This window comes from Rana temporaria, chromosome 1, assembly GCF_905171775.1.
Source record: "Rana temporaria chromosome 1, aRanTem1.1, whole genome shotgun sequence".
Lineage (NCBI taxonomy): Eukaryota > Metazoa > Chordata > Amphibia > Anura > Ranidae > Rana > Rana temporaria.
This window is the reverse complement of record NC_053489.1, coordinates 463,973,511-463,989,337: the sequence shown is the minus strand read 5'-3', so window position 1 is coordinate 463,989,337 and position 15,827 is coordinate 463,973,511.

Below are 15,827 nucleotides of genomic sequence, written 5' to 3'. Positions count from 1 at the left end.
CTGTCCCATCTGTTTTTTTACTCCAGAGCCTGAAGTCATTTTCAAGTAGGTCTGAAACCCTACACCTTGAATTGGACCTAAGATGAGCACTTTCACATTGTGCTGACTTGCATGACCTCTAGTATATTATAGACAATTTGTTATTAAGTCATTGGAATCTCCAGAGACTATGTTTAATGCACCAGGAAATATAATTTATTAATAAGTTTAAAACATTAAAAGACTGAAATGGAAACATACATTTTAAGACCATGGTAATTGTACTGTGAAGCTTTTTTATTTATTAACACAAAATATCAATTATAATATATAAAAATTAGCACGGAAATGTAGTGAGTTTTAATATACAATCTAAAATAACTCCAGGAAAATATATATATATATAAAACAAAAAAAACCTTAGTGAAATGATATGCTCATTAAGAACTCATAAAATCATTTAAATATTCTCAATGTACTTGAAATGAAATTACATTTTTACATGTATAAAAACGATAAGTGAAGTGATCCCTTGCATCAATTAAAATAGTAGAAAAAAGTTATCATTTTGATTTATATGTTTACCTATATTATATTCCATGTAATTGGTTGACTTTTTTGGTATCTGGTGCATAATCCATATTTGACACAATAGGGATCCCTTTTCACCTATATTGAGCCATAAAAAGTCCTTATTTGCTATAAGGCTGTAAATGTTAGCGAAGAAGATAGAAACAGACAATTACTGTTTATCTTGTTAATTTGACGACTAAATAAATTGAAATCTGATTGATTGTTCTTGGTTATTGCCTTTACACATCATATTTGCACTTTACATTGCTTTATTAAAACAAAGTTATAAGAGCATTCCTTCTCCACCTCCTACATTTTTGTGCAGAATGGGTACTTAGATAAATTACTCATCAGTTTAATATAAATGCTGGGATAGCAAGAGAAAATTGAATCATATTGATGAACATATTTCATAAGCTTAAAAACTGCATAGGCAATTATTTTTATAATAGAAAACAAAAGTAGGAATTGGGAAGCTTAAAGCAGAATTCCGTTAGATATGCATGCAAATGACCCACTGAAAAAGGAGAAAGGACACACATGTCTGGCTGTGGTTTGCAGTCCAGAGTTCAGTGCAAATTTGTTCTCCGTGCAATTCAAGTGTAAATTTTAACTTTTTTTTAAATTACATTTCTTTATTGATTTTCTGTATAAAACATTACAGTAGACGAGTTCCTAGTCTCGTCTCGGCCACACATAGACAAAGTAATACAATACATAATATATACCCAAATCCCTCCTCCCAAACCCCGCCCCTCCTCCCAACCCTACCCCCTAACCTCTCAGTCCTGAAGTCTCCCCATCTTCCTTTCTCTTACCGTCTATCTTACTATTCTAATTTTGATATGTTGTATTATTCTCCCATCACTTCTGCGTATCTAATTGAGTGCTTATAGTCTGTCCATTCCTTCCTTTTCTCCTCAAATTCCTCTGTTCCCTCCTCGTCACTAAACCTTGCGTATTCTAAGTTTTGAATTTCATTTATTTTATTACACCAGCTCTTCAAAGTGGGTCATTCCAGTTCTTGACAGTGTGTAGGTATTAGGCTCTTGGCGGCATTTAAGAGCTGTGGGAGCAGGGTTCTCAGGTATTGCTTAAATTGCCATTCTAATCCCATGGAGTAAACACCACCACGGGTTGTCTGGGACTTCAATGTTTGTTATCTCTAATTATTTGTCTAATCTCCCACCAATATTTTTTAATTTTGGGACATGTCCACCATATGTGGGCCATGGTCTCAATTTCTTTGCACCCCCTCCAGCATAACTGTGATGTTTCCTTTTGACATTTTTGTGCCTAGTCGGGGGTTAGATACCAATTAACCAGGCATTTGTAGTTTAGTTCTATCACATTGCTATTTACCAACATAGAATGCACCTTCTTCATTAATCTCAAAGTCATTCACCTGTGTTCCCAATTCCTCCTCCCATTTCCTGATGTATGGCGTTTTCTCCAGTTTTTTTTGTGTCATTCAATATTTTATAGATCCTCGAGGTTGCCCCTTCCTTCTCTTTTTCACACATAGTTTATTTAGATGGGCGATCTAATAAGCTGGGGTAATGTCTTAAAAAAATGTTTTTTACATGTACCTTGGGAAAGAGCCTGATGTGCAGAGGGAGACCTCTTGTACCGCCCTGGTTCCGGGATCATTGGGGTTTAAACAGTGACCGTAGGAGCACAGTGAGGTATGAGTGCCTGCAGAGTTCTCTGAGATTGGAGATGAAGGCCAATGAGAAAGGCTGGAGCCGGCTGGAGCGCTGTAGGTGCAGGTCAGCTGTATGCAGATCAGCGGATGCATGTCAGCAGATGCAGGCCACTTGATGTAGGTCAGCGGATGCTGGTTAGCTGGATGCTGGTCAGCAGGATGCAGGTCACCGGATTCAAGTCAGCAGGATGCAGGTCACCAGATGCAGGTGTGCCTAAGAGCAACAGGTGCACGCAAGTGCAGACGACAGCAGGAGAGGAGTCAGACAAGCCAGGTCATACACAGAGGATCAGATCAGGCAAAAGCAGCAGGCAAGGAATGGTTAGAGTTTAGGCTGGATTCGGCAACAGAGGATCTGGCAGACAGGTAAACAGAGCAGGGTCAAGGAAGCCAATGGTCAGGACTGGAGATGGCAGGGGAGTCAGAGAGCCAGGTCAGTATGACATCAGGTGCAGGTTCAGGGGTAACATCCAGGTTGGACTAGTCTGTTGATTTATTTTCTCTGCACTGCATTCCCGAAGGCGCCAGTCTATCTGGATAACCAATGCCATTAGGTTCTCCAAAGAGTCTGGTATGCCAACTCGGGCCAGTTCATCCTTTAATCTTTCAGACAGGCCTAAGCGGAACTGGTGCCGTAAAGCTGTATGGTTCCATTGGGTATCTGCACTCCAGTGCCAAAAGTGCATTATATAGTCCTCGACTGCTCTGCAGCCTTGCTGGAGCGCATGAAGAGCAGCTTTGGCTGTGGAAGTCCAATTGGGGGTCCTCATAAAGGAGCGACATGGCCTTGAAAAAGGACGGCAAGGAATCCAGTGAAACATGGCATTCTTCAAGAAAATGATGTGCCCAGGACTGAGGTTCCCCCAGCAGTAGTGAAATGACAAACTCCACTTTAGTAGTTTCCTGGGAGAATGTTAGGGGTTGCAGGGAAAAGTACAACTCGTATGCATTGCAGGGTCAAGGAAGCCAAATGTTAGATCTGGAGATGGCAGCGGAGTCAGAGAGCCAGGCCAGTATAATATCAGGTGCAGGATCAGGTCTCAGGATAAGCTGCAGATCGGACAGCAAAGACACAGTGCTGCTGAGGGGTATAAATAAGGCAGCCTGTTGCCAATCACTGAAATCAGTCTGCGATATATCCCTGACAGTTTTCACTCGGTATACCGCTATTCACCAATCACCACCAGTTCCCTTTTAATTTTTAGTTCCTGATACATGTACAGTTTATTTCGCGTCATTACATCTTTCAGTTTTGCATTCTCTTGTGTAATCCATTTTTCAAAATTTTCTCTATCCCCGGCGTGAAATACTTTGTGTCTGTTAATGGTGTTAAAGGTGAGATGTATCCCCATTTTTCCCTTTTGTGTATCTTATCCCAATTTTTTAGAGAATTCCATGTGATACTGTGTGTGTCCGTACTAAGGGCCAGATTCACAGTGGAGATACGACGGCGTATCTGCTGATACGCCGTCGTATCTCTGTTTCTATCTATGCGACTGATTCATAGAATCAGTTACGCATAGATAGCCAGAAGTTCCGACAGGTGTAATTGTTTTACACTGTCGGATCTTAGGATTCAATACCGCGGCCGCCGCTGGGGGGAGTTCGGGTCGTAAAGTGTATTGCTGTCTAAAGTATGGCCGTCGTTCCCGCGTCGAAATTTAAAAATCAACGTCGTTTGCGTAAGCCGTCCAGGAATACGGAATTACGCTACGCGCGCCGCCGTTCGAAAAAATGACGTCACGGTGCGCAATGCACGACGGGAGTATGGAAATGGAGCATGCGCGGTAGGTCCGGCACACGCCCATTTAAATTGGCCCGCCTCCGGCGTAGGTTTTCATCGCAAGTGCTTGGTGAATCAGGCACTTGCGATGAAAAATTGCGGCGGTGTAACGTATCTACGATACGTTACGCCACCGCTCTCCTATGTGAATCTGGCCCTAAGTTCTCTTTATTGTGCAGGGATCCATATTGCCTTCTCCATTGAAGCTTTACTAATTGTTTATTCCATGTTTACCCATCTCTTTTCCCTGCTATTTTTAGCCCATTCTATTATTACTGAAAGGATAATTGCGTTATAGTAATTTCTTAAATCATTTGCCCCTAATCCCCCTTGCGCCTTTTACTTCGTCAACTGTGTCAAACTAATATGTTTTTTTTTCCCCTCGCCAAATAAATTTTAGGAACATTGGGCCAGATTCACATATAACTGCGGCGGCGTAACGTATCGTCTATACGTTACACCACCGCAAGTTTTCAGCGCAAGTGCCTGATTCTCCAAGCACTTGCGTGTAAACTTACGGTGGTGTAACGTAAAGGCGTCCGGCGCAAGCCCGCCTAATTCAAATGGGGCGTGTACCATTTAAATTAGGCGCGCTCCCGCGCCGGACGTACTGCGAATACTCCGTTTTGAAATTCCCGCCGTGCTTTGCGCGAAGTGACGTCATTTTTTTGAACGGCGACGTGCGTAACGTACTTTCGTATTCCCGGATGTCTTACGCAAAAAAAAAAAAATGAAATTCAACGCGGGAACGACGGCCATACTTTAACATGGCTCGTCTAAAGTTAAGCCATGTAAAAGCATGCTTAACTTTGCGACGGGAAAAAATTACTAGCGACGACGTAACGAACGCGAAAACCTTCGTGGATCGCCGTAAAAGCTCATTTGCATACCCTACGCTGGAAAACTACGCAAACTCCACCCAGCGGCGGCTGAAGTATTGCAGCCTAAGATCCGAAGGCGTACGAAGCCGTAAGCCTGTCGGATCTTAGCCAAAAGCCATCGTATCTTGTTTGTGAATCACAAATTAAGATACGACGCGGCAAATTTGAAAATACTCCGGTGTATCTCTTCTGTGAATCTGGCCCATTGATTGTAAAATTTTAACGTATGCCTGTGGTAGTGGAATTTTTACTTGACTTTGCACCTAAACCAAACCCAAAATCGCACAGGACCCTTTTTAGAAATGGACTACGACCACCCGGACAGTCCGATTCACATGTTATGCGAATCGGATGCAGTTGGAAATGCATCTAATTCGTATATATGTGAACCGAGCCTTCATGTTTTTAATACTGCTCTTAGGGGCAGGTAGTGTTTTTTTTTTTATGCCTCTAAAAGCCCCTACATGTTAACCTATGTGTGCATGCACACATAGGCATTTAGGCCCAGATTCTCAAAGGGCTTACGATGGCGCAACGCCATGTACGCCGTCGTAAGTCCTCATCTGGGCCGTCGTATCTATGCGACTGATTCTTAGAATCAGTTACGCATAGATATCCATTAGATCCGACAGGCGTAAGGCTCTTACGCTGTCGGATCTTAAATGCAATTTTTTTTTGTCTGCTAGGTGACGCCTCCGTCGTTTTCCCTGTCGAGTATGCAAATTAGCTAGATACGCAAATTCCCGACGCAGTGAATTTACGACGTTTACGGTAGGTTTTACCGGCGTAAAGTTGCCCCTGCTATATGAGGGGCAACCAATGTTAAGTATGACCATCGTTCCCGCGTCGAAATTTATAAATTAACATTGTTTGCGTAAGTCGTCTGTGAATGGGGCTGGACGCCATTTACATTCACGTCGAAACCAATGACGTCCTTGCGACGTCATTTGGAACAATGCACCCTGGGATATTTTTCGGATGGCACATGCGCAGTACGTTTGGCGCAGGAATGCGCTTAATTTAAATACTACACGCCACCTACCCGCCTAATTTGAATTAGGCGGGCTTGCGCCGGGTGATTTACGCTACGTCGCCGCAACTTTACACGCAAGTGATTTGTGAATAAAGCACTTGCCTGTAAAACTTGCGGCGGCGTAACGTAAATGAGATACGTTACGCCCGCCAACATTTATGCCGATCTACGAGAATCTGCCCCTTAGAGTTTAGAGACAGGAGCATTTAGAGGCAGAAAAAAAACAGTGCCAACACTTGCAGGAGAAGAGCGGTTCAGCGGTAAAAAAACGTTACCTTGCCTAAATGGGTGTGAATGTGGCTTTCAGTGCTTAGGTGCATTTAAGCAAGTCAAGAGTTTACAAGCATTAATGCATTTTATTAGACACTGCAACAAATTAAGAAATGATCATTGAGTATAGAGATGGTCTCAGAGAGGGGTGGAGGATGAAGGCCTTCCTATTTACTCATAAGAGCTAGACAAACTAGGAGTATTAAAGCTGAGTTCCACCCAAAAATGGAACTCCTGCTTTTTGGAAAACCCTCCCCACCTCCGGTGTCACATTTGGCACCTTTCAGTGGGGAGGGGGGTGCAGATACCTTTATAAAACAGGTATTTGCACCACTTCCGGGTACTGACTCCCATGGGTGTCACACCCCTTTGCGTCACCCCCGCCCGCTGTCTTCTGGGAAACACACTGTTCCCAGGAGAGAGCCAGACCAGTGACGGTGCGCCGCGCTACTCGTGCATGCGCAGTAGGGAGCCGGGTATTGAAGCCGTAAGGCTTCACTTCCTGATTCTCTCACCGAGCATGGCGGCGGCAGCATCTGATAGACGAGCGACCGCTTGTCCTCGTCTTCCGACATCGCGGGCATGCTGGACAGGTAAGTGTCCATTTTTTAAATGTCAGCTGCTGCAGTATTTGTAGCTGCTGGCTTTTAAAAAAAATTCAGATGGACCTCCGCTTTAAAGATGTGGAATTTGGTGGGCTATTTAGCGATTTCCAAGCCCAGTAACATTGTTTGATGTGTGGGTACAAAAAATTACAGAGGTGATAAACATAGCAATGTCAGACCAACACGAAGTAAGACTAGGACACTCCCAAAAAATGTAGAAGACCTATCCAGTATGTCCACGTTACTGCCAACAGGCTGGGGAGAAAAAAAGGATAAATGGTTGCAAGTCTAATTGGAATAAAGTAGTTTAAGTGCTTAACATCAATATTCAAGTAAGAAAGATTGGTTGGCAGACTGTGTATTTTTCCATCCCACAGAAGAAAAGGACCCAGTTTTTCTTTGTGTACCCCACACAAAGAAAAACTGGGTCCTTTTCTTCTGTGGGATGGAAAAATACACAGTCTGCCAACCAATCTTTCTTACTTGAATATTGATGTTAAGCACTTAAACTACTTTATTCCAATTAGACTTGCAACCATTTATCCTTTTTTTCTCCCCAGCCTGTTGGCAGTAACGTGGACATACTGGATAGGTCTTCTACATTTTTTGGGAGTGTCCTAGTCTTACTTCGTGTTGGTCTGACATTGCTATGTTTATCACCTCTGTAATTTTTTGTACCCACACATCAAACAATGTTACTGGGCTTGGACATACATACGTATACAGACACCAAACTAACGTGCATATCTCTTACCAAAGAAAATTCCTCTTTCCTCTTTGTGGGGTAAACATATACAGATACCAAAGCACTGTATGCCTTAACATATATATCTTTGAACTGATTGTGAATGGCCCATGCAGTGGAACATTTTGGTGGTGATTTTTCACAGTTATTTTTCATAATATTCACCTATTTTTTATACTTGGAATTATTTTTGTGTTATTAATAGATAGATAGATAGACACACTTTTTTTGCAAACTAGGATTAATGTAAATGTCATATTATCATAATAACATACCTATATGTCATAAGAAGACTCTCCTCAGGTGTCATGCTTATCCTTATCTGAGTGTCCATTCAAGTAGGTTGTGGTCTGAGCCTCTTCAAGGCAACTAATGAACATGTGTGTAAATTTAAATAAATTATTGGGATGATTACCCAGCTCCACACACTGTACATGTTTGCAACATATTCTAAAGATAGGGCTAAGTGTGTGCCCTAGCCACAGCATGTGTAAAGTGTAACTATGATTTACTTATTTTTAGAAAATACTGCCCTGTCAAAGGCAACTGTATGCATTACATAAATGTTGTCAATACTTTTCACAGATTATTACCTTTTTCTTGTTGTTTGCATCAAATTTTTTTTCTAACTGATTTCTGAATGGCAGGATCTGTCTTCATTATAACTACATATCCAAGAAAGACTAAAGATACAGTGAACCATAGTGTGATAGGTACTTAACCTCCCTGGCGGTATGATTATTTCAGAAAAAAGGTGCTGAAAGCGGTACCATTATTTGCAAGGAAATTTGGCGTTTTATACTGTAGGTCTGTAATTCTTAGGAATAACTCACTTAAATCTGACCAAACAAGAGACTAGTAGGCATCCCGGGTATGACATTTTTTTAAAAACAAAATTATAAATTATAATATAATAAATAATTATAACAAGTAATAATATAATTATAATAAAAATTATTCAATAATGTAATCAACTCAAAATCACTGAAATTTGCTCAGTTGCAGAATTGTCGCTGTCATTACTTTTATTTTTTTATGACGAATTTCCCCACAAATTGCTATCGCACAATTCTGCAAGTGATTATAATTTATTATCGCTGTTTTCTAGCTGCTCTAAAACCATTTTTGACATAAAGGGACACTTTTGGTTGCTATGGACAATCTACAGTTTGCAGGCAGAAAGAACAGTTTTTATTATATAAAAGTACATGTAGGGCACTGGGGACAAGGGGTGTGTGTATTTTTTACATACAGTACTGAAATCTATAACATTACAGTATACTGTATGTAATGTGTTTGTTTATGTTTTTGAATTTGGCTCCATTTTCCGCTCCCATGCGTCGTAACATCGCAGGGAACGGAGATCGGCGGCACAGGAGGACGCTGTGTGAATCGAGCGAGGTCCCGCTCGCTCACACAGTGCGGTGGCATCGCTGGATCCAGGGACAAGGTAAGTAACTTTGTCTGCTGCGAGGCGAGCCCGAGTCTGACTCAGGGTTACCGCTTTTGGTATGAAAATCTCACCCCGAGGGTTAATAGTACCACTTGTTGCTCACCCACTCACTGACCTTATGAAAGTGCTGGCAATGACCAACATATGAAGAAATGAAACCGTACCAAGGAAGGGGTACAGTCCAAAGTACCACAAAGGTGAGCCACAGGGATGTAGTACCCAAAGAAATAAAAAAAAACGAAGTCTAAAAAAAGATAAAAAAATTATTGTGTGTAATATAACAAAAATAAGTTAATAAACATCCACCATCTAAAAAAGACAATGTTCTCTACACGAAATTGACTTTTAGGCCCCGTACACACGAGAGGATCGATCCGCTGGAATTGATCCGCGGACCGGTTCCAGCGGATAGATCCCCTGGTGTGTACGATCCAGCTGATCTGTTTCCGCGGATTTTTATCCCCGGGGATGGATTTCCAGCGGATCAAAATTTCTTGACATGCTAAGAAATCGATCCGCTGGAGTCCAGTCCAACGGATTGATCCGCTGGTCTGTACAGACTCACCGGATCAATCCGTCCGAATCCATCCCCCGCATGCGTCGTAATGATTCGACGCATGCGTGGAAGTCCTTATATCACAGCGTCGCGCACGTCGCAGCGTCATCATCGCGGCGACGGCGCGACACGTCACCGCGGATGGAATTTCGCGGGGATTTTGATCTCATGGTTAGTACAACCATGAGATCAAAATCCGCCAGAGGATTTATCCCCGGACCGTTTCCGCGGATAAATCCTCTCGTGTGTACTAGGCCTTAGACACCATCCATGCGTCCAAATTTCCAAACAAAAATAATATCAGCCATATAAATGATGAAATAGGCAAATTATTTGGAAATTCCACAGATGGCTGGATATGACCATATAAATTTAATGGCAATCTAGCTATAATCGGCTATAGAGGCTTCTCAAATGATGTGCAGTATTGAGAGGGCTACAGCCAGTGGCTGGAATGAGGAATATATCAATAAACATGAAGCAGTCTCTTTAGTGAAGTCGTAATAAGTAGATTATTTCTGCTAATGAACACATAATACGCAATCAAGGTACCGTAGTTAGAAAGAGTTGTGATAGAGCAAACTGTGTATAACAAGCTATGTCCATACAGTTATGGCAAACAGGCAAAAATCATGCATGAATAAACTGCAAGTTGAATCTCTTATCAAAGGATATGGTTACTGCAAGAGGAGCGGGAAGATACAAAGGTTTAAAATGTAATGCATAGTAACGTTTCCATATGACAGCTTTTGAACTCTGTGGTTATGGCATGAAGTCGCTGCGGGTGTGAAAAATCCAGGCTCCCACCAGCTCTCCTCGTGGCAGCTCAACAGCATGCCACACTCAGACACATGCTGCTCACTGTCATATTGCCAAGTAGGTATGTGAGCAGCTCAGGTAAGCCTCCAGTCAAGCGATATAGCTCTGTGCTCACAGTCACTGTGATCAAAGCCAAGCCAGGTTATCCAAGCTTTGGGGATGCAAGAAGCTGTGTCAGATACACAGGGGCATGATGTCACCTTGTTTCACTGGGAGTCCCCAGCTTTGTTAGGACGTGGTAGAGGACAATTGGTACTTAGTGGGTATCAATGTGGAATCCTTGTACATATCTATACCTCACTACTGGGGATTAAAAGCTGTGGATTTTTTCTTGGACAAATTCTATCCTGAAATGGCTCATCAAAACAAATTAATCTTAGACCTATTGGAATTTGCCCTCTATAACAACTTTTTTTTAATTCAATGACATTTATCGCCAACAGGTTTCAGGCACATCTATGGGTGCTCCATGGGTGCCTTCATATGCATGCCTACACCTAGGTATTTGGAAGGAGATGATAGTTACAAGTGTGGTGGTCTGGAAGGGAAGCGAGATGGACTTACATGTGTTCATTAAAGAACTGAAAGAAAACGATCATAACATCAAACTTACTTTTAGTTTTGACCTTAGATCGATCCTTTTCCTAGACCTCAGAATCTATAAAAATGGTGGACATTTGGAAACCTCCACTTATCGTAAACCCACAGCAGCTAATACACTACGCGTGGATAGTTTCCACCCTAAATCTATTGTTTAGAGTTTTCCTAAAGGTCAATTTCTCCAGATTAGGAGGAATTTTACCAGTAATTCTGACCTCAGGTGTTTTTCAGATTTGGTGTTTGCAAGACTAAAACATTTTTTTCTGCTAGAAAATTACTTAAAACCCCCAAACATTATATATTTTTTTTTCTAACACCCTAGAGAATAAAATGGCGGTCATTGCAATACTTTTTGTCACACCGTATTTGCGCAGCAGTCTTACAAGCGCACTTTTTTTGGAAAAAATTCACTTTTTTGAATTAAAAAATAAGACAATAATAAATTTGGCCGAATTTTTTTATATATTGTGAAAGATAATGTTACGCCGAGTAAAATGATACCCAACATGTCACGCTTTAAAATTGCGCCCGCTCGTGGCATGGCGTCAAACTTTTACCCTTAAAAATCTAGATAGGCGACGTTTAAAAAATTCTATAAGTTGCATTTTTTAAGCTACAGAGTAGCTCTAGGGCTATAATTATTGCTCTCGCTCTAACGATCGCGGCGATACCTCACTTGTGTGATTTGAACACCGTTTTCATATGCGGACGCTACTTGCGTATGCGTTCGCTTCTGCGCGCGAGCTCGTCAGGACGGGGCGCTTTAAAAAATTTGTTTTTTTGTTTTCTTATTTAATTTTATTGATTTTATTATTTTTTACACTAAAATATAAAAAAAAAAAAAAATGATCACTTTTATTCCTATTACAAGGAATGTAAACATCCCTTGTAATAGAAAAAAGCATGACAGGTCCTCTTAAATATGAGATCTGGGGTCAAAAAGACCTCAGATCTCATATTTAGGCTTAAATGCAAAAAAAAAAAAAAAAAAGGAAAATTTGTCATTTAAAAAAATGACAGAAAAAAAATTGTCTCTTTAAGAGGCCGGGCGGGACTGACGTTTTGACGTCACTTCCGCCCAGCAGAGCTATGAGGACGGGTGGGGGCCATCTTGCCCTCACTCAAGTCCTCACACACAAGGCGGCAGCATCGGATCTCCTCCGCCGCTACCGACGGCTCCGGTAAGCGGCGGAGGGCGCGGAAAAGCGGCGGGAGGGGGGGGGGCCCTCTCCCGCCACCGATAACGGCGATCTCGCGGCGAATCCGCCGCGGAGACCGCCGTTATCGTTTACACGGCCGCCAGCTGAAAACATGGATATCTCAGTTGTGGCAGCAGCTGCTGCCGTTACTGAGATATCCATGTTTAAAAAGAGGACGTATATATACAGTGGGGGGTCCTTAAGTGGTTAAGAAAGAGGCCCATAAGTTGTACGCCAGATTTAGAGAAAAGGGGCTATACCTATAAGGCCTTACGGGCAGAAATGAAAAGAGAAATCAGCCAAGAGCATTAAATGGAGATGAATTAACCCTTGGTGTACTGGACCCATTGCTAAGGATCCTCGTAGACTTTTTTTACTCAAAACTCCCATTACGTTTTTATGTTTTTTTTTTAGGCCCAGTTGAGTCTTGTTCTTGAGCGCATCAGTTATTTTTGATTCATTTCTTGTTTCATAAATGAAAAATGCCTTTTGTACCAGTTATATAGATTTTATTAAGTTTTCATTTGAAACAAACTTTACTGAACTACATCACCCATAGACACTGATGTTTCAGCCAGTTTATCAAGAGAAGTCTAGTCTTTCTGTTGAGCATTAACCACTAGCCGACCGCCCACCGCCGTTCTACATCGGCAAGTTGGCTCGGCTGGGCGAGAGCACGTAGTATAACGTCCTCTCTCCCAGCCGCCACTTGGGGCGATCGCCGCCGGGTACACGCGATCGCTCGTTACAGAGCGGGGACCGGGAGCTGTGTGTGTAAACACACAGCTCCCGGTCCTGTCAGCAGGGGAAATGCTGATCTTCGGTTCATACAATGTATGAACCGAGGATCAGTGTTTCCCCTAGTGAGGCCACACCCCCCCACAGTAAGAACACACCCAGGGACATACTTAACCCCTTCCCCGCCCCCTAGTGTTAACCCCTTCACTGCCAGTGGCATTTTTATAGTAATCCAATGCATTTTTATAGCACTGATCGCTATAATAATGCCAATGGTCCAAAAAATGTGTCAAAAGTGTCCAAAGTGTCCGCCATAATGTCGCAATACCGAAAAAAAAATCGCTGATCGCCGCCATTACTAGTAAAAAAAATATAATAAAAATGACATAAAAATACCCCCTATTTTGTAAACACTATAACTTTTGCGCAAACCAATCAATAAACGCTTATTGCGATTTTTTTTTACGAAAAATATGTAGAAGAAAACGTATCGGCCTAAACTGAGGAAAAAAAATGTTTTTTTTATATATTTTTGGGGGATATTTATTATAGCAAAATGTAAAAAATATTAATTTTTTTCAAAATTGTCTCTCTATTTTTGTTTATAGCGCAAAAACTAAAAACCGCAGAGGTGATATCAAATACCACCAAAAGAAAGCTCTATTTGTGGGAAAAAAAGGACGCCAATTTTGTTTGGGAGCCACGTCGCACAACCGCGCAATTGTCTGTTAAAGCTAAGCAGTCCCGAATCGCAAAAAGTACTCTGGTCTTTGGGCAGCAATATGGTCCGGGGGTTAAGTAGTTAAAATGCCATAGTAGTCATGTTACTAGAATACAACATTCATAGAGGGACACTGCAAACAATGTGCCTTAGGAATTGTACTTTATTCTTTTGTAAAGGTTTGTATGTTTTATGATGTATTGTTTAAAAAACAACACACAGTTGAGCACTAATTAGCAGTGTTTCCTTACAGCTCTGGACTGAGTTTAAATAATTCTCACCATAATAATCTCCATGCAGCTTGTAAGTGTATCTTGTATTTAAAAAGCTTTCCTGAGCTTTACTCCCACAATAAACTCCTTTCTGTAGGACAGTATATAATTTCTATATAAAATAATAACACAAAATAAATTAAAATAAAATACACTTCCTGGTTTCCCCTAGTAGACAGTAGGCATGAGCTTTGAGTTCAAACTCAAACATTGCCTGTTTGCCTGTTCGCCGAACGATTTTGGGTGTTCGTGGCAAATTCGAAAAGCCGCGGAACACCCTGTAAAAGTCTATGGGATAAATCTAAAGTTTTAAATTTTAAAGGCTTATATGCAAGTTATTGTCATAAAAAGTGTTTGGGGACCCGGGTCCTGCCCTAGGGGACATGTATCAATGCAAAAAAAAGTTTTAAAAACTGCCATTTTTTTGGGAGCATTTTAATAATGGTTAAAGTGAAACAATAAAAGTCAAATATTCCCTTTACATTTCGTACCTGGGGTGTGTGCATAGTATGCCTGTGCTTAGAACTGTCCCTGCACAAAATGTCATTTCTGAAGGAAAAAATTCATTTTGTTAAAGGGGTCTTTCAGATTCTGATAAGCCCCCGTCCGCAGACCCCCACAACCCCCCGGGCAAGGGTTGTGGGGATGAGGCCATGTCTCCATCAACATGGGGACATTGTGCTTTGAGGGGTCACAGATCCCCAAAGCATCCTTCCCATGTTGAGGGCATGTTGCCTCTTTTCCTGCAGCCTGCCAGGTTGCATGCTTGGATAAAGGGTCTGGTATGGATTTTTGGGGGGCACTCCATGTCATTTTTTTTAAATTTGGCACAGAGTTCCCCTTAAAATCCATACCAGACCTGAAGGGCCTGGTAATTGAATTTGGGGGGACCCCACGCATTTTTTTTTTATCAATGACTTTCAATGACTTTTCTCTGTATTACTCTGAATTACTTTTTTTCCTTCAGAAATTACATTTTGTGCAGGGACAGTTCCAAGCACGGGAAACAAGCCCTACTTTACATGCATACTATACACAACCCCTCAGGTACGAAATTTAAAGGAATATTTCACTTTTATTGTTTCACTTTAAGCATTATTAAAATCACTGCTCCCGAAAAAAACGTCTGTTTTTAAAACATTTTTTGCATTGATACACGTCCTCTGGGGCAGGGCCAGGTCCCCAAACATGACAATAACTTGCATATAAGCCTTTAAAATTTGCATTTTAGATTTTTCATGTTCGAGTCCCATTTAACAGTGTTTGGATGTTCGAACAAATTTATTGCCTGTTCGCATGTTCTGATGCAAACCAAACTGGGGGGGGGGGTGTTCAGCTCATCCCTAGTAGACAGCTATATTAGTAGAAATGTTTAAGAGATGTAAGAGTTAAGAGATGTTTGATACAGCTCTGAAATATATTTTGTTTCAGCCAATAAAGGTGTTTTAAACAAACATGGTTTCTTTAAACAGTAACAAAGCTGCAGATATTTAAATAGAGATTTTATTCTAATTTACATTCAGATTCATATCAGCCACATACAATTGGCAACCAGATAATGTTAGAGAAAAGTTTTAATCATTTTGTCAGCAGAAAAATAAGAAAGAAATAGACTGGAAAATCGACTAAGACCTGTTTTTAGAGGAAGGAATAAAGTCAAATGGCACTGAATCACTGCCAATGCCATACATTTCCTGACACTGAAGTTATTGATTATCCTCTGAGGACCTTTGCATGTTTTACATTAAGAAAATGCTTAGGGCAAATCATTTTCTATTACCATGAGGTACACTAAGGTGTTAAAAGAGATGCAATCTGCCACCTGCCCAGAAGTATAATCCACACGTATATAGCATGACAATACTTAAACTGACAGATTGCTTTTATTCACTCCC